This window comes from Atractosteus spatula, chromosome 10 (genome assembly GCF_055471065.1).
Source record: "Atractosteus spatula isolate fAtrSpa1 chromosome 10, fAtrSpa1.hap1, whole genome shotgun sequence".
Classification (NCBI taxonomy): domain Eukaryota; kingdom Metazoa; phylum Chordata; class Actinopteri; order Semionotiformes; family Lepisosteidae; genus Atractosteus; species Atractosteus spatula.
Window position 1 is genome coordinate 22,035,550 of NC_142715.1, and position 22,477 is coordinate 22,058,026.

Below are 22,477 nucleotides of genomic sequence, written 5' to 3' on the forward strand. Positions count from 1 at the left end.
CCTGTCCAAGCCTGGGGAACACTGAGGCTGTCTCTCAATACTAATAATACAGTGTGTGATATCCTGCCCCAGCCTGAGGAACAGACAGTGAGCCTGTCTCTCAATAATAATAATACAGTGTGTGATTTCCTGTCCCAGCCTGGGGAACAGTGAACCAGATACTCAATAATAATAATACAGTGTGTGATCTCCTGTCTCAGCCTGGGGAACACTGAGCCTGTCTCTCAATACTAATTATACAGTGTGTCATTTCCTGCCCCAGTCAGAGGAACAGACAGTGAGCCCGTCTCTCAATAATAATAATACAGTGTGTGATCTCCTTTCCCGACCTGAGGAACAGACAGGAGTGAGCCAGTCTCTCAATAATAATAAAGCAGATTATGATCTGCTGTCCCAGCCTAAGGAACAGTCAGGAAAGAGCAGGTCTCTCTATAATAATAATACAGTTTGTGATCTCCTGTCCCAGCCTGAGGAACAGACAGTGAGTCTGTCTCTCAATAATAATTGCGCCTCCTGTCCCAGCCTGGGGAACAGTGAGCTTGTCTCTCAATAATAATAATACAGTGTGTCATTTCCTGTCCCAGCCTGAGGAACAGTGAGCTTGTCTCTCAATAATAATAATAATACAGTTTGAACTCCTGTCCCAGCCTGAGGAACAGTGAGCCTGTCTCTCAATAATAAAAATACAATGTGTGATCTCCTGTCCCAGCCTGGGGAACACTGAGGCTTTCTCTCAATACGAATAATACAGTGTGTGATATCCTACCCTAGCCTGAGGAGCAGACTGTGAGCCTCTCTCAATAATAATAATAGAGTGTGTGATTTCCTGTCCCAGCCTGAGGAGCAGACTGTGAGCCTCTCTCAATAATAATAATCCAGTGTGTGATCTCCTGTTCAAGCCCAAGCGAAGACACAGTGAGCCTATCTGTCAATAATAGTAATACAGTGTGTGATCTCCTGTCCCATTCTGAGGAACAGACAGTCAGCCTATCTGTCAATAATAATAATACAGTGTGTGATCTCCTGTCCCAGCCTGAGAAACAGACAATGAGCCTGTCTCTCAATAATAATAATACAGCGTGTGATCTCCTGTCCCAGCCTGAGGAACAGACAGTGAGCCTGCCTCTCAATAACAAGCCAATGTGTGATCTCCTGTCCCAGCCTGAGGAACAGACAGTGAGCCTGTCTCTCAATAATAATACAGTGTGTGATCCTCTGTCCCAGCCTGAGGAACAGACAGTGAGCCTGTCTCTCAATAATAATAATACAGCGTGTGATCTCCTGTCCCAGCCTGAGGAACAGAGAGTGAGCCTGTCTCTCAATAATAATACAGTGTGTGATCCTCTGTCCCAGCCTGAGGAACAGACAGTGAGCCTGTCTCTCAATAATAATAATACAATGTGTGATCTCCTGTCCCATTCTGAGGAACAGACAGTCAGCCTATCTGTCAATAATAATAATACAATATGTGATGTCCTGTCTCAGCCTGTGGAACAGAGAGTAAGCCTGTCTCTCAATAATAATAATTCAGTGTGGGATCTCCTGTCCCAGTCTGATGAACAGACAGTGAGCCTCTCTCTCAATAATTATAATACAGTGTGTGATCTCCTGTCCCAGCCTGAGGAACAAACAGTGAGCCTGTCTCAAAATAATAATAATACAGTGTGGGATCTCCTGTCCCAGCCTGGGGAACAGTGAGCCAGACTCTCAGTAATAATAATACAGTGTGATCTACTGTCCCAGCATGAGGAACAGTGAGCCTGTCTCTCAATAATAATAATAATACAGTATGTGACCAACTGTCCCAGACTGAGGAAAAGACAGTGAGTCTGTCTTTCAATAATAATAATACAGTGTGAATTCCTGTCTCAGCTTGTGGAACATACAGTGAGCCTGTCTCTCTATAATAATAATATAATGTATGACCTCCTGTCCCAGCCTGGGGAATATACAGTGAGCCTGTGTCACTATAATAATAATACAGTGTCTGATCTCCTGTCCCAGCCTGAGGAACAATAAGCCTGTCAATCAATAATAATACAGTATGTGATGTCCTGTCTCCGCCTGAGGAACAGAGAGTAAGCCTGTCTCTCAATAATAATAATTCAGTGTGGGATCTCCTGTCCCAGTCTGATGAACAGACAGTGAGCCTCTCTCTCAATAATTATAATACAGTGTGTGATCTCCTGTCCCAGCCTGAGGAACAAACAGTGAGCCTGTCTCAAAATAATAATAATACAGTGTGGGATCTCCTGTCCCAGCCTGGGGAACAGTGTGCCAGACTCTCAGTAATATTAATAATAATAATACAATGTGATCTACTGTCCCAGATTGAGGAACAGACAGTGAGCCTGTCTCAATAATAATACAGTGTGTGACCATCTGTCCCAGACCGAGGAAAAGACAGTGAGTCTGTCTCTAAATAATTATAATAATACAGTGTGGGATCTCCTGTCCCAGCCTGGGGAACAGACAGTGAGTTTGTCTCTCAATAATAATACAGTGTTATCTCCTGTCCCAGCATGGGGAACAGACAGTGAGCCTGTCTCTCAATAATAATAATACAGTGTGTGATCTCCTGTCCCAGACTGAGGAACAGACAGTGAGACTGTCTCTCAATAATTATAATAATACTGTGTGAGCTCCTGACCCAGCCTGGGGAACATACAGTGAGCCTGTCTCTCTATAATAATAATTCAGTGTGGGATCTCCTGTCCAACTCTGAGGAACAGACAGTGAGCCTGTCTCTAAATAATAATAATACAGTGTGTGATCCTCTGTCCCAGCCTGAGGAACAGACAGTGAGCTTGTCTCTCAATAATAATAATACAGTGCGTGATCTCCTGTCCCAGCCTAAGGAACAGTGAGCCTGTCAATCAATAATAATACAGTATGTGATGTCCTGTCTCAGCTTGAGGAACAGAGAGTAAGCCTGTCTCTCAATAATAATAATACAGTGTGGGATCTCCTGTCCCAGCCTGAGGTACAGACAGTGAGCCTGTCTCTCAATAATAATATAGTGTGTGACCACCTTCTGTGGTCTGTTTCAAATCCGCCCTCGATGAGACACCGAGGAGAAATGAAGAGCCCCAGTCGCGCTAGAAAATCACCCGGGAAAGAGACTTTCAATGTAGGAAAAAAAAGTCGTTAGTAACAGACATAATATGTTTGTTTTGTTTTTTTAATCGCTGCGATGTGTGACTAAGCTCATACGACTAAGAGTTGCCCCCTTTGTCTAGATCTGGTAACCTGCTCATCGCTGGTGGGCCAGATCGTGTCCCCCGTCACTACACGGGGGCATTAAGACCCTCACAGACCGCAGGGTGAGTGCCCCCTGCTGGCCCCACTGAGAGGTCGTATCCCACCTCCTCCGCTCTCTGCGAAAAGCAGTATCTTCAGGCCCTGACATCCCACCCCTGCCACTCTCTGCGTAAATAAGTATCGTCAGGCCCTGACATCCCACCCCTGCCACTCCCTGCGTAAAGAAGTGTCGTATGGCCCTGACATCACACCCCCACCACTCTCTGCGGAAAGCACTGTCGTATAGCCCTGACACCCACCCCTCCACTCTTTGAATAAAGCAGTGTCGTAAGGCCCTGACATCCCACCCCCGCCACTGTCTACGTAAAGTAGTATCGTCAGGGCCTGACATCCCACTCCAGCCACTCTCTGTGTAAAGTAGTGTCATATGGCCCTGACACCAATCCCTCCACTCTCTGCATAAAGCAGTGTCTTATGGCCCTGAAACCCTCCCCTCCACTCTCTACATAAAGCAGTGTTGTCAAGCTCTGACATCCCTCCCCCGCCACTCTCTGTGTAAAGCACTGTCGTATGGCCCTGACATCACACCCCCACCACTCTCTGCGTAAAGCACTGCCGTATAACCCTGACACCCACCCCTCCACACTCTGCGTTAAGCTGTGTTGTCAGGCCCTGATATCCCACCCCCGCCACTCTCTGTGTAAAGTAGTATCGTCAGGCCCTGACATCCCACCCCTGCCACTCTCTGCGTAAAGAAGTGTCGTATGGCCCTGACATCCCACCCCCACCACTAACTGTGTAAAGTAGTATCGTCAGGCCCTGACATCCCACCCCTCCACTCTCTGCATAAAGCAGTGTCGTATGGCCCTGACATCACACCCCCACCACTCTCTGCCGAAAGCACTGTCGTCAAGCCCTGACATCCCACCCCCGCCACTCTCTGTGTAAAGCAGTGTCATATGGCCCTGACATCCAACCCCCACCACTCTCTGTGTAAAGCACTGTCGTATAGCCTTGACACCCACCTCTCCACTCTCTGTGTAAAGCAGTGTCATCTAGCCCTGACATCCCACCCCCTCCACTCTCTGAATAAAGAAGTGTCGTATGGCCCTGACACCCACCCCTCCATTCTCTGCATAAAGCAGTGTCGTCAGGCCCTGACATCCCACCCCTCCACTCTCTGCGTAATGCGGTATTGTCAGGCCTTGACATCCAACCCCCGCCACTCTCTGCGTAAAGCAGACATGTTACAGACATTTACAACAAAGACATATTATAAAATATTGACATATACTGTAGGCGGCTGGAGCATTATTGGGAGACAGACTCACTGTTCCTCAGGCTGTGACAGGAGATCACATACTGGGCTGCCAGATCAACTGAGTTCCCTCCTCCCTCTCCCAGTAGGATTGGGACCCGTTGTGATTGTGGCAGGTGTGGGAATTCTGGGATTAGATTTCTTAATTTTGGGAAGAATGTTTCTCTAATCCCAGAGTATCTGTCACAGTGCAGTAGGAAGTGCACCTCTGTCTCTATTTCTCCCCGCTGGCAGTGGGAGCACAGCCTGTCCTCTCTGGGCAGCCAGGTCTGCCTGTGTCGCCCAGTTTCTATGGCCAGGTTGTGGTCACTGAGCCTGTACTTCGTCAGGGTCTGTTTCTGTTTGTTATTTTTTATTTTGGTCAAATATTCAGCTAGTGTGTATTGTCTGTTTAAGGTTCTGTAGCATTCCAGTTTATGTTGTGTTTGTGTGTGTGTGTCCCAGTGTGTGAGATATTGCTGTTTGATCTGTGCTGTGATGTGGTTGAGTCTGGGTTGTGGTGCTCTAGCAGTGCTGTCCTGAGGCTGGTTAGTGTCGGTGTCACTCACTGCGAGTGTGATTTCAGCAGAGTCTCTGTACTCTTGGGACACTTGACTCACCTGTCTCTCTTTCTCTCCCTGTGCTGTCCCTCTCCTGCCCCCTCTCTCCCTCCTCGGACTCCAGCTGGAGGAGGTCCAATCACCACCTCCTGTGAGACAGAAGAAAAAGAAGGTGGGTAATGCTCTGATCCTCTCTTTACTCCTGTCCAGTGTCCAGTCAGTGTGTCTGTATGAACCCCTCTCTCTCTCAGTGCAGTGTTCATGTACTGGAGTGTCCAGTCAGTGTGTCTGTATGAACCCCTCTCTCTCTCAGTGCAGTGTTCATGTCCTGGAGTGTCCAGTCAGTGTGTCTGTATGAACCCCTCTCTCTCAGTGCAGTGTTCATGTCCTGGAGTGTCCAGTCAGTGTGTCTGTATCAACCCCTCTCTCTCTCAGTGCAGTGTTCATGTACTGGAGTGTCCAGTCCGACTCTTAACGTGACTCTCCTGTCTCTGCTGCAGAATCGCTGGTGCGTCTTTTTAAACTCCCTGAGCTGCGTGTCGGTGGAGACAGATGATCAGGACGAGCCGATGGAGGCGGCGGAGACCGTGGGTCAGGAGAGGAAGAGCGAGGGAGAGGAGGAGCAGGCTGCCGGGAAGGACAAGAAGAGGAAGAGGAGGTGCAGGTGAGCAGACAGGGGGGCGCCGCCCGGTCGTGTCTGTGATTCAAGGAGGAGTTTCCTCTTGCTGTTTGATGTCATGGTGACGTCTGTGTCTGTGTCCCTCACACCTGCAATAACAATATTCTTTCCAGGTTCCTTTCCTGGTTCTGTGCCAGCTAAGATCTGGACTGGACTAGACTGGACTGGACTGGAGCTGAGGGACGCCAGACTGGACTGCACTGAAGCTGAGGGGCCCCAGACTGGACTGGACAGGAGCCTAGGGACACCAGACTGGACTGGACCGGAGCTGAGAGACACCAGACTGGACTGCACCGGAGCTGAGAGACACCAGACTGGACTGGACTGGAGCTGAGGGGCCCCAGACTGGACTGGACTGGAGCTGAGAGACACCAGACTGGACTGGACTGGAGCTGAGGGACCCCAGACTGTGCTGGACCGAAGCTGAGGGACCCCAGTCTGGACTGAAGCTGAGGGACCCCAGTCTGTGCTGGACCGAAGCTGAGGGACCCCAGTCTGGACTGCACTGGAGCTGAGGGACACCAGGTTGGACTGGAGCTGAGGGGCCCCAGACTGGACTGGACTGAAGCTGAGGGGCCCCATTCTGGACTGGACTGAAGCTGAGGGACCCCAGACCCCAGTCTGGACTGAAGCTTGTAATTTTTGTTCTTTTGTTAAGCATCAATAAAATTTTTTTAAAAATAATCCCCCCCAAAGTTGCTGCTGGGAGAGGTGTGAGTGGGGCCAGCAGGGGGCGCTCTCACCCTGCGGTCTGTGTGGGTCCTGATGCCCCAGTATAGTGACGGGGGACACTGGACTGTAAACAGGCGCCGTCCTTCGGATGAGACGTCAAACCAAGGTCCTGACTCTCTGTGCTCGTTTACAATCCCGGGGTGTTTCTGGAGAAGAGTAGGGGTGTTACCCCAGTATCCTGGCCTGATTCCCCCCCTGGTCTTGACCCATCATGGCCTCCTAATCACCCCCCTCTCTGAACTGGCTCCATCCCTCTGCTCTCCTCCCCACTGGATCCCCCTGACCTGGGAAGAGCTCTGAGGGGAGGGTCCAGACGGATTAATTATTATTATTATTCGTGCTGCACTGGGCTCCTGTCCTGGCAGTGAGAGGGGGACTCTGTGATCAGTACAGATACTTATGACTGTATAATAATACACGATAGAAATGGAAAACAGGGTAGCGCTGTAGTCCCTTCGAAACGTTTTGAACTGCCAGAAGAAGTTTTCACAACCCGGACTCGTGAAGGTACAGGTCTTCTCCCATCGTCCGGAGCAAGGTGTATGGTGTCCTGGTGATTTCTCCCGTTTTGAACGGAGTTTAATGTCTTGTTTCTACTTTATTAGAGAGAGGCACTGAACATCCTGTGATGGACTGGTGTCCTGTCCAGGGTGTGTGAGTGTGTGTGTGTGTCCTGTGATGGACTGCTGTCCTGTCCAGGGTGTGTGAGTGTGTGTGTCCTGTGATGGACTGCTGTCCTGTCCAGGGTGTGTGAGTGTGTGTGTGTCCTGTGATGGACTGCTGTCCTGTCCAGGGTGTGTGAGTGTGTGTGTGTCCTGTGATGGACTGCTGTCCTGTCCAGGGTGTGTGAGTGTGTGTGTGTCCTGTGATGGACTGGTGTCCTGTCCAGGGTGTGTGTGTGTACTGTGATGGACTTGTATCCTGTGAAGGACTGGTGTCCTGTCCAGGGTGTGTGTGTGTCCTGTGATGGACTGGTATCCTGTGAAGGACTGGTGTCCTCTCCAGGGTGTGTGTGTGTCCTGTGATGGACTGGTGGATCACAATATTAATTCTCCTCCTTGATTCCCTCCTTCATCGCCAGAGTGAAAGCGGGACACGGCAGTAAAAGCTCAGCCCTGCGGGTGGTGGTCCTCTTGGCCACACGGGGGCGCTGTGGCTCCACGGGGGGGGGGGGGGGGTTATGTTCAAGTCCCGCTGGGAATCGCACCGACGCGGCGGAGTTCGTGAACGTCCCAGACACCAAGAAAACGAGAGAGAGAAAAAAGGTCGTTTTCGGGGTTCAAGAAGCAACCCCGAGATTCAGGGAGTTTCCCCGCTGAGCTTACTCTGCCGAAAACACGCAGGTTTTATTTTTTTCCCGTGCCCCCCCTCACACAGACCGTTTCTGTAGCGTGAAGTTGTGTTTTTTTGCGCGGCGGTCGGTGAGGGGTGAAATTTTCTTTTTTCCCACGGTCTGAAACGGAAACGGCCGGGTGGTGTTGTAGAGAGGTCGACGTGCCTGGTTTTCCTCGTCTCCGAAGCCCGTTTTTTGGGGGGGGGGTCGTGAGGTCCCACGCAGCGCTCGGAAAAGAAAATGCCGTCTCTTTTCCCCGCAGGATGGGGGGGGGGGAACCCGTGTTTTTTGGACGTGGCGTGGCCCGAAATTTCCGCCCTTGGCCGCTAGAGGGGGGTGGAGGTTGGTCTTTCTTTGACTTGGGGGTAGGGGGGGTGCTAATTTCACTGAACCAAACCCCACGGAAACCCGTGTTGGACGTGGGGGTGCTGAATGCGCCCTCGACGTGATTTTGTTTTTAAATTCAAGTGCAGCTTTTGTAACCCTTGGGCCGGAAACACCTGGACCCGTTTCCCCTGCCTGTCCGAGGTGGCGACTACCGGGGTCATACAGGGACACCCGGCTGGCCGCTGAGAGTTGGAAAAATAAAATGTCCACCTAAAAAAAAAACAACCGCGAAAAATGTCGGCCATTTTTGTTTCGCGGCCGAGCCGTGAGTGCGTCAGGGGCGACATCACGGGGGCGTCACAATGAGCCGCCTGACGTCACAGAGCGGCGGAATCTAGCGGGGGGGCGGCGCTGGAGCCCCGTGAGCTCAGAGGAGTGAAGAGAGAGGAGGAGGAAAGGACTATATAGCGCTTTCTAAACACGTGTTTCTTCCAAAAAAGATTCGTGGGTTACTTCGACTTCAATCAAATAATAGTTCCAGCTTCAGATTCACTCTGAAGTATCCCCGTGAAATCGGTAAGTCAGTTAAAAATGCCGCTGTCGAGAAATAACAAAATAAGTTGAGAAATAAGTTGTTTTTTTTTCCCGTTACTCCACTCTTATGGGTGTGATCGTGCTGTAAAAAGATATTGAGAGGAGGTGCACCTCTACACAGAGAGTGGTGGGGGTGGGGAACAAGCTGCCCAGCCCTGTGGTTGAAGCCGATACCCTGGCTTCTCTCCAGACACAGCTGGGTGAGCTCCTCCAGTCAGGACAGGAGGCTCTTCTGTACACAGAGGGGGGCGGGGGTGGGGAACAAGCCGCCCAGCTGTGTGGCTCCGCTCCCTCCCCTCCCCACTGTGACTCTGCTTGTCTCGGCAGGACGATGCACCGACAGAGATGCCACATGGCTGTGCGCGGTCGCAGCAGGACCCGGGCCCGGCGAGGCGTCGTAAGTCCACCCCTCCCGCCCGCCGTCCAGCGTCCAGCGTCCAGCCCTCCTCCGACTGGCCTCTCCGCCCCCAGCAGCGCTCGCTGTATTATAATAATAATAATAAACTTCACTGATAGAGCACCTTTCACACACATAGCAGCGCAAAGCGCTTGACAGACCAGGTCTCAAGGTAACACCTCCAGACGAGGAGAGACACTTCCAGTGGTGATCTTGACTGAGGACACGCCTCGGCTCAAGAGACAGGGTCGCGGGTCCGAGGAAAACCAAGCTGCAGGTCCATTATGGCCTTCTGAGAGCACAGATTGCCTCTGGACGTCCTACACTCTTCCTGGACACACTGTAGAGACTCACCTGTCCGGACTCTCACTGGACACACTGTAGAGACTCACCTGTCCAGACTCTTACTGGACACACTGTACACACTCACCTGTCCAGACTCTCACTGGACACACTGTAGAGACTCACCTGTCCAGACTCTTACTGGACACACTGTACACACTCACCTGTCCAGACTCTTACTGGACACACTGTAGAGACTCACCTGTCCAGACTCTTACTGGACACACTGGTCAGACTCACCTGTCCAGACTCTCACTGGACACACTGTACACACTCACCTGTCCACACTCTCACTGGACACACTGTAGAGACTCACCTGTCCAAACTCTCACTGGACACACTGTAGAGACTGCCCAAGGCCCCTAGTCTCGACACGACTGGGCTGGGCTATTTGGTCAGAGCTGTCTCGGAGATGGGCTGTTTGGCGTCTTCACAGGTCACACCGGTCAGGCCGAACTGGCAGCAGGAGAGGTCCCGGCCCAAGTCCCGGTGCTTTTCCGTAAGTCTGACCCGGTCGCCTTCCGCGAGACTGGACCGGCCGCCCTGTGGTGGGCCCGGTGCCCCACATCTACCCTACAGCTCCCCCACTGACCCCTAAACTCCCGATACCCTACAGCTCACCCCACTGACCCCTAAACTCCCAATACCCTACAGCTCCCCACACTGACCCCTAAACTCCCGATACCCTACAGCTCCCCCCACTGACCCCTAAACTCCCGATACCCTACAGCTCCCCACTCTGACCCCTAAACTCCCAATACCCTACAGCTCCCCACACTGACCCCTAAACTCCCGATACCCTACAGCTCCACACTCTGACCCCTAAACTCCCGATACCCTACAGCTCCCCACACTGACCCCTAAACTCCCGATACCCTACAGCTCCCCACTCTGACCCCCACAGTCCTGATGGCCGAGAGGTCTCTGCTTGCTGTAGTGATTGAGTGAGCTCTGTGGACCTAACCTCTGTCTTGTGTCCTCGTTTCCAGCGTCTCCTAGTGGTCCGTCATTTCACCAGAGCTGAAGGTGAGATCTGGGGAGGAGACAGAGCACCCCCTAACACCCCTGAGCTAGGTTACAGGGTAAGACAGCTTCTTACTGTTGGACACACCTGTCCACACTCTTTCTGGACACACTGGACACACTCGCCTGTCCGGACTCTTACTGGACACACTGTACACACCCACCTGTCCAGACTCTTACTGGACACACTGTACACAACCACCTGTCCAGACTCTCACTGGACACACTGTCCACACTCACCTGTCTGGGCTCTTATTGGACACACTGTACACACCCACCTGTCCAGACTCTCACTGGACACACTGTCCACACTCACCTGTCTGGGCTCTTATTGGACACACTGTCCACACTCACCTGTCCAGACTCTTACTGGACACACTGTACACACTCACCTGTCCACACTCTCACTGGACACACTGGACACACTCACCTGTCCAGACTCTTACTGGACACACTGTACACACTCACCTGTCCAGGCGTAGTCTCTGCTCCTCATCCCCCCTGCGTTGTGTCTCCCCCTATCCCCGCTGGACAGAATCCCGTGGTGTTTTCGTGTTTCCCCGAGCTCGTCCAGAAGCTTGAGAGGGCGGCCGAGCTGCAGCTGGAGCTCCCGGGGGCGTCCGGCTCGTCCCGCTCGGGCTCGCCCAGCTCGTTCGGCTCGGTGTCCCCCCCCCCTCGCCCAAGAGCCCCCTCCGCTCCCCGGCCCCGGCCCCCCCCTCCGGCCCCCTCAGGCCCCTGCCCGCCCCGCCCCGCCGCCCCCCCTTCATCCCCGCCATGCCCCTCGAGCCCCCCCTGCTGCCCGGGGCGGTGCCCCTGCCCATGCCCCCGCCCGTCCTGCCCCCCATCGCCCGCCTGGCCCCGCCAGGCCCCGCCTGGGGCTCCCCAGTGCGGAGGGCAAGGAGAGAGGCTGAGATGTCTGACGAGGCAAGTGGGGCAGAGTCTGTCCGTCTGTCCGTCTGTCTGTCCATCTGTCCTTCTGTCTGTCTATCCTTCAGTCCATCTGTCCCTCTGTCCATCTGTCCCTCTGTCCTTCTGTTCTTTTCTCTGTCCATCTGTCCATCTGTCTTTCTGTCCTTTTCTCTGCCTTTCTGTCCATCAGTCCATCTGTCCTTTTCTCTGTCTTTTTGTCCGTCTGTACTTCTCTCTTTCTGTCTTTCTGTCCTTCTGTCTGAGTCTCTCCATGTCTCCCTGCTCTCTGTCTGTCCTGCGTTGTCCCAGCTGGGTCTCTCTCCCTGTGTCTCTCCGTGTGTCTCCCTGCTCTCTGTCTGTCCTGCGTTGTCCCAGCTGGGCCTGTCTCCCTGTGTCTCTCCGTGTGTCTCCCTGCTCTCTGTCTGTCCTGCATTGTCCCAGCTGGGCCTGTCTCCCTGTGTCTCTCCGTGTGTCTCCCTGCTCTCTGTCTGTCCTGCGTTGTCCCAGCTGGGTCTCTCTCCCTGTGTCTCTCCGTGTGTCTCCCTGCCTGTCTCTCTGTCTGTCCTGCGTTGTCCCAGCTGTGTCTCCCTCCCTCCTCTCTCTCTCCATGTGTCTCCCTGCTCTCTGTCTGTCCTGCGTTATCCCAAATGGGTCTCTCTCCCTGTGTCTCTCCTTGTGTCTCCCTGCTCTCTGTCTGTCCTGCGTTGTCCCAGCTGGGCCTGTCTCCCTGTGTCTCTTCGTGTTTCTCCCTGCTCTCTGTCTGTCCTGCGTTGTCCCAGCTGGGTCTCTCTCCCTGTGTCTCTCCGTGTGTCTCCCTGTCTGTCTCTCTGTCTGTCCTGCGTTGTCCCAGCTGGGCCTGTCTCCTCTGCTCTCTGCCTTCAGCTCTGTTCGCCGATGTCCCGCCAGCCCGTCACTCTCTCAGCCTGTCTCTTGACTTGCAGGAGGAAGAGGAGGTGGAGACAGCTCTACCGGCAGGAGAGAGGAAGGAGGTCAGTGCTGGTCCCACCCTGCCCCCTGTCCTGTCTGTGGTGGAGTTTTGCCGTCTTGTCTGTCCCTGGGTCTCTGTCACGATTATAGTTCCCCCTCCTTAAGGGTGCTCCAGCCCGTTCACGTGAGACTTCATTCTATGCACCTGCTCCCTATTCCCAGCCCACCTTAAAAGCCAGGCGCTGACGCTCATCCGGGCTCTGCATCTGGTTTCCGTACCGTGCGAGTCCGGGACCTGGAAGCGCCTGGTCCCGTTAAGGTTTTAACCCCTGTTCCTGTTCCTTGTCCCCTGTCCGCTGGTTCTGACCCGGCCTTCGTGGTTTTTAATTCCTTCCTCTGATGGATCTCCTGGTTTTGGACTTACCTTCATGTTTTGGATACTCTATGGATTACTCTTTGGGATTGTTCGCCTCGGCCACGCCACGCCTCCCCCGTGCACCAGCGCACCTTGGACACGCCCCCTTGTCTTCAGCCCCGTTTTCCTGCATGACATTTCCCTAGTGTTTCCCCCACTCCGTCGGACTGTGTCGTCCGCATAGGGTCCGGAAAGAACTGTTCGTTACAGAATGCAGAGCCAACACCTGGACCCCGCGGACGGCACCCTGGCAGCCTGGATTCCATCGGGTTTTTTTTTTCTCCCCTTTTTTTTTTTCTTAGGGCTTCGGAGCCGCCCTGAAAAGGAGGGGCGTACTGTCACGATTATAGTTCCCCCTCCTTAAGGGTGCTCCAGCCCGTTCACGTGAGACTTCATTCTATGCACCTGCTCCCTATTCCCAGCCCACCTTAAAAGCCAGGCGCTGACGCTCATCCGGGCTCTGCATCTGGTTTCCGTACCGTGCGAGTCCGGGACCTGGAAGCGCCTGGTCCCGTTAAGGTTTTAACCCCTGTTCCTGTTCCTTGTCCCCTGTCCGCCAGTTCTGACCCGGCCTTCGTGGTTTTTAATTCCTTCCTCTGATGGATCTCCTGGTTTTGGACTTACCTTCATGTTTTGGATACTCTATGGATTACTCTTTGGGATTGTTCGCCTCGGCCACGCCACGCCTCCCCCGTGCACCAGCGCACCTTGGACACGCCCCCTTGTCTTCAGCCCCGTTTTCCTGCATGACATTTCCCTAGTGTTTCCCCCACTCCGTCGGACTGTGTCGTCCGCATAGGGTCCGGAAAGAACTGTTCGTTACAGTCTCATTGTCTCTCTCTCTTTCAGCCCTGTCTCTCAGTGTCTCTCTCGGCCTGCTGTCTGCCTGTCCCTGCCTCTCTGTCTCTCTCTCTTTCAGCCCTGTCTGTCAGTGTCTCTCTCCTCCTCCTCTCTGTCCTCAGTGTGTCTCTCTCCTCCTCTCTGTCCTGTGGTGTCCAGGCAGTGTGTCTCTCTCCTCCTCCTCCTCTCTGTCCTGTGGTGTCCAGTGGGTCAGTATTAGTGGGCTACACCCAGGCTCACTCACTGCGAGTGTGATCTCAGCAGAGTCTCTGTGCTCTTGGGACACTTGACTCACCTGTCTCTCTCTTTCTCTCCCTGTGCTGTCCCTCTCCTGCCCCCTCTCTCCCTCCACGGACTCCAGCTGGAGGAGGTCCAATCACCACCTCCTGTGAGACAGAAGAAAAAGAAGGTGGGTAATGCTCTGATCCTCTCTTTACTCCTGTCCAGTGTCCAGTCAGTGTGTCTGTATGAACCCCTCTCTCTCTCAGTGCAGTGTTCATGTACTGGAGTGTCCAGTCAGTGTGTCTGTATGAACCCCTCTCTCTCTCAGTGCAGTGTTCATGTCCTGGAGTGTCCAGTCAGTGTGTCTGTATGAACCCCTCTCTCTCTCAGTGCAGTGTTCATGTCCTGGAGTGTCCAGTCAGTGTGTCTGTATCAACCCCTCTCTCTCTCAGTGCAGTGTTCATGTACTGGAGTGTCCAGTCCGACTCTTAACGTGACTCTCCTGTCTCTGCTTCAGAAGCGCCGATGCGTCTTTTTGAAGTCCCTGAGCTGCGTGTCAGTGGAGACAGAAGATCAGGACGAGCCGATGGAGGCGGCGGAGACCGTAGCTCAGGAGAGGAAGAGCGAGGGAGAGGAGGAGCAGGCTGCCGGGAAGGACAAGAAGAGGAAGAGGAGGTGCAGGTGAGCAGACAGGGGGGCGCCGCCCGGTCGTGTCTGTGATTCAAGGAGGAGTCTCCTCTTGCTGTTTGATGTCATGGTGACGTCTGTGTCTGTGTCCCTCACACCTGCAATAACAATATTCTTTCCAGGTTCCTTTCCTGGTTCTGTGCCTGCTAAGATCTGGACTGGACTGGACTGGACTGGACTGAATTGGACTGGACCGGAGGTGAGGGACACCAGACGACTGGACTGCAGCCTAGGGACACCAGACTGGACTGGACCGGAGCTGAGAGACACCAGACTGGACCGAAGCTGAGGGACCCCAGACTGTGCTGGACCGAAGCTGAGGGACCCCAGACTGGACTGGACAGGAGCTGAGGGACACCAGACTGTGCTGGACCGAAGCTGAGGGACCCCAGTCTGGACCGAAGCTGAGGGACCCCAGACTGTGCTGGGCCGAAGCTGAGGGACCCCAGTCTGTGCTGGGCCGAAGCTGAGGGACACCAGACTGTGCTGGACCGAAGCTGAGGGACCCCAGACTGTGCTGGTCTGAAGCTGAGGGACCCCAGACTGGACAGCACTGGAGCTGAGGGACACCAGACTGGACTGGACTGGAGCTGAGGGGCCCCAGACTGGACTAGACTGGAGCTGAGAGGCCCCAGACTGGACTGGACCAAAGCTGAGGGACCTCAGGCTGTGCTGTACCGAAGCTGAGGGACCCCAGACTGTGCTGGACCGAAGCTTAGGGACCCCAGTCTGGACCGAAGCTGAGGGACCCCAGTCTGTGCTGGACCGAAGCTGAGGGACCCCAGACTGGACCGAAGCTGAGGGACCCCAGTCTGTGCTGGACCGAAGCTGAGGGACCCCAGACTGTGCTGGACCGATGCTGAGGGACCCCAGTCTGGACTGAAGCTGAGGTACCCCAGACTGCACTGGACTGAAGCTGAGGGGCCCCAGACTGGTCTGGACTGAAGCTGAGGGGCCCCAGACTGGACTGATGACCTTTTGTTAAGCATCAATAAATTTTTTTAAAAAAAAATCTGTTTAGCTTTTGGTTTTTTGCCTCCCCCCCCCCCCCCAAGGTTGCTGCTGGGAGAGGTGTGAGTGGGGCCAGCAGGGGGCGCTCTCACCCTGCAGTCTGTGTGGGTCCTGATGCCCCAGTATAGTGACGGGAGACACTGGACTGTAAACAGGCGCCGTCCTTCGGATGAGACGTAAAACCGAGGTCCTGACTCTCTGTGATCGTTAACAATCCCGGGGTGTTTCTGGAGAAGAGTAGGGGTGTTACCCCAGTGTCCTGGCCTGATTCCCCCCCTGGTCTTGACCCATCATGGCCTCCTTATCACCCCCCTCTCTGAACTGGCTCCATCCCTCTGCTCTCCTCCCCACTGAGAGCTGCTGTGTGCTGAGCGGACTGGAGCATCATCCAGGTAGGGGCTGCATACTGGGGGGGCTGGAGGGGATCCCCCTGACCTGGGAGGAGCTCTGAGTGGAGAGTCCAGACTTATTAATTATTATTATTATTCGTGCTGCACTGGGCTTCAGTCCTGGCAGTGAGAGGGGGACTCTGTGATCAGTACAGATACTTATGACTGTCTAATAATACACGATACAAATGGAAAACAGGGTAGCGCTGTAGTCCCTTCGAAACGTTTTGAACTGCCAGAAGAAGTTTTCACAACCCGGACTCGTGAAGGTACAGGTCTTCTCCCTTCGTCCGGAGTAAGGTGAGAGGTCACCCCCTCGGGGTGCAGTATCCCCGATGCACCCCCCCACCACCACCCAAAACGACACACACTTCTGTGACGATTGGGAGACCCCGGTTCGACCAGCCCCTGCGGTGGAGGAAATGACCCGCTGGAGAGAACACGCAGACTCCACACAGAAGGGTCACCTCGGCATTTATTCCAACAGCAAAACAACACCAGAGAGAAACGGTCTCCGAAAGATAAGCGCACACCGGGAAAAACACGACGGGGTCATTACAAATGGGAATAGGAGTTCTTTTTTTCTTTTCCGGACGTCAGTTGTATCGTGTCCTGGTGATTTCTCCCGTTTCGAACGGAGTTTAATGTTGCGTTTCTACTTTATTAGAGAGAGGCACTGAACTTTGGGGAACGTGACATCCACCCAGTATTACTAGTAGGTTGATAAATATAAATGTTCTTTTTCCCCCCGTATGATACCTCGCGAAATATAACGATGGCCAACTCCTTAAGTCAAAATTTAAACCCTTCTCATGCTACAAGACAGTCCGTCAACATCGCCGTGGCCCGAAGCGCGACCTTCGGTATGACGTTGGCGGAAAAGGGGGTAGGGTAAGTACGTCACAGCCGGGGGAAGCCCCTATCACGTGAGAGGGGTGCGGCGGGCGACGAGCCCCCGGGGGCGAAGAGAAGTTGATTTGCGTGGGGTGTGGAAACACTACACGACCGGGCAAGCGAGCCGTTTTTTTTTGTTTTGTTTTTTCCAGAACATCAGAACAACCGCAGAGATGACCATCGATCCACCTCCAGACGTTTCCTTTTTTGTCCTCTTTGGCCCCCAAAATAAAAAAAAAAAACTGGGATCCATCGTGGCGTTGCCAAATTAAAACGTCAACCACTTTTCGGGCTTTCGTGCTGTCCATGATGAAACCATCATGGTTGTGTAAGCATACGTTACGTCACAGACCGGCGGCGCTCGGACGTGAGGAGTGTCGTTACGTTTTTGAAACGGGCATGTCAGACAAGATCTCTGACAAGATCTCCGAAAAACCCAAACCTGCAAGATTCAATTTCAATTCAGTTTTTTTATATAGCGCCTTTCACAACAAGAATGCCCCAAGGCCCCGAACAAAGGAGTTGTTCCACACCCCCGCCACCCTCTGTGTACAGTAGAGCCCCCTGTACTGACTGGAGGAGCTCACCCAGCTGTGTCTGGAGAAAGGCTTTTGGGCTAATTGGCTTCTGGGAAAACTGGCCCTGGTGTGTGTGTGTCCTGTGATGGAGTGCTGTCCTGTCCAGGGTGTGTGAGTGAGTGTGTGTTTGTCATGTGATGGACTGGTTCCTGTCCAGGTTGTGTGAGTGTGTGTGTCTGAGTGTCCTGTGAGGGACTGGTGTCCTATCCAGGTTGTGTGTGTGTGTCCTGTGAGGGACTGGTGTCCTGTCCAGGGTGTGTGAGTGTGTGTGTGTCCTGTGATGGACTGGTGTCCTATCTAGGGTGTGTGTATGTCCTGTGATGGACTGGTGTCCTGTCCAGGGTGTGTGAGTGAGTGTGTGTGTCTGTGTGTCCTGTGATGGACAGATGGTACCAAGCCTGGACACCCATGAGACACTGGCTTCCTCAGAAGACTCTCACGGAGGGCACACTGTCCCTAACCCGGGTCCAGAAGAAACTACCGTGATCTATAATTCCTGCGCCTCGGAAGGGTTTATGACGTCTATGTCCGGCGCCCGCGCCCGTGGACCGGCGGTTTGGCGTCGCGCTCCGCAGCTCGAGCTTTGGTGCGAGGCAGGGCGGGAGGGAGTCGATGTGGCCTCGGCGCCATCTTTGCTGGTGAGTCAATTGTGACCGTTGCGGTACAACAAACCATCAATAAAGCTTTTCCCACCCCGTCCAGTATTTCTGTCGCGGCCCACGTCCCTTACAATCGACAAACTATAAAAAAACAGTAGCCCTTCGCAACATTACACGCCATTTTTTTTATTTTAAACGTCCGCTAGATACGCAGGTGGCTCGATACCTGTCTTATCCTCGCCGGCGTCTTTATACCGGCAAGTGAATTTTATTTGGGGTCCCTCAGAATTGGGTGAATGGCGGTGAATGGATTTTCTGAGTAACCGTGTAGCGACTAACGTAAGGAAAAAAAAGTTGTCTTTCCCTACGAAGACGTTTTGGTACAGGACTTTCTTTAAATATCAGTTGTGCATAGCGTTTTACAAAAAGTTGATGATGATCTTGGAGATAATTGCAAAGGAAAATTGAGATAACTACCAAAACATTACGTGTGAAACGACAGGACAGAACTTTGAACCCACAAAGAAACAAAGGTATGAAATATTGCCTCGTCATGGGGGGTTGATAATTGTAGTAAGTGTTCCTAATTTTCGTAAAGAAATGTATATTATGGGAGTCACACGTGAGATTTAGTGTATATACGTTTCATATTGTGCATATATACGGGGTTAAAAAGTGGAATGAGTATGATTATAAACTCGTGTGTCCTATAATCAGATAATTTTTGAACAAGCTTTGATTAGACAGGTGAAAAACAACATCAGATCCTTTTTTTTAATATATTCTCACGTCTGAATATCAGCTTCTCCCCTCTGGCCAACATTTCAGGGCTCCCAGGTGTAGATCCCAAATTGAAACAAATATTAATTTGTTACCCAGTTAAACAGTTAATAGAAGTGAGTGACCAGGGTAAATAAAGGTGGGTCAGTGTAAACTGTTTATTCTGGACCAGACTTCGTCATGTGTGATATGTCATGACTTCTTATATTAAGTTTTATCTTTATATTTAGTTCTACATGTGTAATAGATGCGATGTGTGTCCGTAAAAAGGTTTCTCCAGGGGAAAATCAAGTTCGTTTTAAAACCGTGTTTCCTTTTTAGGGTACGTTTGCATTCCAAGTGTGGGGTTTTTGCCTTTTTATCATATTTTGGATGTGAATCCGTGGTATTTTTGCTGAGACAAGTTGCCTTTCTTATACGCGGAGGGATCTGCTCGTGAGATGTCCGCTTGGTCCATTTCTGAGCTCAGTATAAGGTGTAGAAAGCATGACTGTCATCATAACCCGCATCTCACCCAGGTGTGGAATAATGTTGTGACTATTGCTTCAGCAATAACATGCTGATTGCATGTTTCTAGATGGGTATAACAGAGATCTCAACTACTGAGGGGCCTTATTAATAAAGTCTCCACAGCCGAAGCGCTGTGTCTCTTTTCAGCTGGCGATAAACCTTTCCTCGATCCTTTGCGGACTTGTTAAACTGTTCATGATCAGAATAAAAAACGCTCACGCTAATACACAAGCACCCGTGTCTCGCCAAAGCTGACAAATAAACAGACGGACAAGCCGCACTGCACGTGTGAACAGGGGAATGAGCGAGCGAGCGGGGATAGGGCGCCTCCTGCGCTTAAAAGCTTACAGCACCTGGTATTCCCAGGCGGTCTCCCATCCAAGTACTAACCAGGCCCATCCCTGTTTAGCTTCCGAGATCAGACGAGATCAGGCGTGCTCAAGGGGGTGTGGCCGTAAGCGAGAGCAAGGCTCGCTGGCACCCTTCTTATTGAGAGGACAGCTCCGTCACCTCTTTTACGACGCTGCTTTTTTTCCCTTGCGTTTTTCTCTTCTTCCCACGTTCTCTCTCTTCACTGCCTTCGTCCCCCGTGTCTCGCCAAAGCTGACAAATAAACAGACGGACAAGCCGCACTGCACGTGTGAACAGGGGAATGAGCGAGCGAGCGGGGATAGGGCGCCCCTGCGCTTAAAAGCTTACAGCACCTGGTATTCCCAGGCGGTCTCCCATCCAAGTACTAACCAGGCCCATCCCTGTTTAGCTTCCAGGATCAGACGAGATCAGGCGTGCTCAAGGGGGTGTGGCCGTAAGCGAGAGCAAGGCTCGCTGGCACCCTTCTTATTGAGAGGACAGCTCCGTCACCTCTTTTACGACGCTGCTTTTTTTCCCTTGCGTTTTTCTCTTCTTCCCACGTTCTCTCTCTTCACTGCCTTCGTCCCCGCTCTATTTCACTTCAGCCTTTCACTCTTGCTTCCTTCCAATGAGGACGGAGCTGCGGGAGAAAGGGCGCTATAGAGGATCGCTGTGGAGAGCTGCTGCTGTGCTTTGACATCTGAGCTCTGTGGAAAACGATCTCAATACAATTCTGAAAAACGCGACTCTCCGAACGCCAGCCGAACAAGTCTCCACAGCCGAAGCGCTGTGTCTCTTTTCAGCTGGCGATAAACCTTTCCTCGATCCTTTGCGGACTTGTAAAACTGTTCCTGATCAGAATAAAAAACGCTCACGCTAATACACAAGCACCCGTGTCTCGCCAAAGCTGACAAATAAACAGACGGACAAGCCGCACTGCACGTGTGAACAGGGGAATGAGCGAGCGAGCGGGGATAGGGCGCCTCCTGCGCTTAAAAGCTTACAGCACCTGGTATTCCCAGGCGGTCTCCCATCCAAGTACTAACCAGGCCCATCCCTGTTTAGCTTCCAAGATCAGACGAGATCAGGCGTGCTCAAGGGGGTGTGGCCGTAAGCGAAAGCAAGTCTCGCTGGCACCCTTCTTATTGAGAGGACAGCTCCGTCACCTCTTTTACGACGCTGCTTTTTTTCCCTTGCGTTTTTCTCTTCTTCCCACGTTCTCTCTCTCTTCACTGCCTTCGTCCCCGCTCTATTTCACTTCAGCCTTTCACTCTTGCTTCCTTCCAATGAGGACGGAGCTGCGGGAGAAAGGGCGCTATAGAGGATCGCTGTGGAGAGCTGCTGCTGTGCTTTGACATCTGAGCTCTGTGGAAAACGATCTCAATACAATTCTGAAAAACGCGACTCTCCGAACGCCAGCCGAACAAGTCTCCACAGCCGAAGCGCTGTGTCTCTTTTCAGCTGGCGATAAACCTTTCCTCGATCCTTTGCGGACTTGTAAAACTGTTCCTGATCAGAATAAAAAACGCTCACGCTAATACACAAGCACCACAGAGATGGAGGGTGAGATGGGGCCTCATTTAGGACAGCATACCAGAGCTTAATTCTGTCTTATTAACAAGCATTGCCGCTACAACGGCATCTCTCCTGTCAAACTTCCTCCTGACGTGTTTGACAGGATCTGGGCCGTGGTGAACAGTGGGAAAGACGCCCTGTGGAGAGTGAGGAACATGGGGCTGTTCAAAGGCATCGAGGTCCCAGTCAAGGCAGTAGGTAGTCTGGCCCTTTTCATCACCCGAGAGAACTATTACCTCAGAGATCTGTGGAGAGAAAGGAGGGAGGAATCAGAAAATCTGTGGGAAATAGAGAGCATAGGTCAATATCTCAAGAAACTGTGAAAAACATTATCATGTTTAAGTAAAGAATGTGATTTACACCAGAAAAAAAGAAATTGTTGCTATGTAACTGGTACCGTGTCAAAATGTAATGAGATGTGATCATATATACTGTTTTAAGTATGTATATTAATGTAAAGCTTTCTAATTTGTGATGTCCTGTATTTTTTTGTAAAAAGAAAATAAAGTTCTTAAAAAATCGATTCACCCAGGGCGAGGCTCGGCCATTGCACTCCGGCTGTGCTGACCCCTGCGAATTCCCCAAATGTGGGAATCTCGACTGCATAATGTCTGGTAGTGGGGGACTGCGTTCGCGCTCTCCCCTGATGTGCTTGGTCCAATATCGGATACGGAAGAGTTACGACACCACGTGCTGCGATAGGATCCCAGTTCGAAAGCCACTGCTGGTTCCCGGTTTCTTTTAGTTAGAGGTCCGGAGAAGCATTTCAAGCTCGTTACACTACTCCTTCCGGACATTCATTCCCTTTTCAAAGTCAGTCGTTTTGCTGTAGTCTGCATTATTTAGGCTGATTATCGAGGTTAGCCTTTATTTGGTCATGGGGGCCTCGGTACTGTATGCTAATTCTCAAGACAGTTTCACCCGTTTTCTGATTGCTAGGTTCTGTACCAGTGCAGACATGTCAAACAGTGAATGGCTGTACCTCTATTGTATCCGTGTTCAATGAATGAAATCAGTAATAAATGAATATATGTATAGTTATACGATAAACAAGTGGTTTATCGACTCATCTTCATTTGCAGATTTAGAGGCAGCTTCGATATTCGTTTTACAAACGTTTTTTTTTTATATGGGTCACACACATGCCATAGCAACAAAACATCTCAAGAGATGAGGCTATAGATCACCTTTCCATCCTCCAGGTTTTCCTCCCAAAGCCTACGGCACCAACGGCGACCCCTGCTG

At 52.1% G+C, this 22,477-nt stretch overlaps 2 non-coding genes and 2 pseudogenes across 2 annotated transcripts; 1 reads left to right on the forward strand and 3 right to left on the reverse strand.

Annotated features, from left to right (window-relative positions):
* Positions 1-19,647: 19,647 nt before the first annotated feature.
* Positions 19,648-19,766, reverse strand: LOC148825825 (5S ribosomal RNA). Its single transcript, XR_016093363.1, has one exon. It is a non-coding gene; the product is annotated as a 5S ribosomal RNA (ribosomal RNA).
* Positions 19,767-19,998: 232 nt separating this feature from the next.
* Positions 19,999-20,117, reverse strand: LOC148825826 (5S ribosomal RNA; annotated as a pseudogene).
* A 537-nt stretch (positions 20,118-20,654) lies between these two features.
* On the reverse strand, positions 20,655-20,773 carry LOC148825827 (5S ribosomal RNA; annotated as a pseudogene).
* Positions 20,774-21,713: 940 nt separating this feature from the next.
* On the forward strand, positions 21,714-21,878 carry LOC148825828 (U1 spliceosomal RNA). The gene has a single exon (XR_016092491.1). It is a non-coding gene; the product is annotated as a U1 spliceosomal RNA (small nuclear RNA).
* The last annotated feature ends 599 nt before the right edge of the window (positions 21,879-22,477 follow it).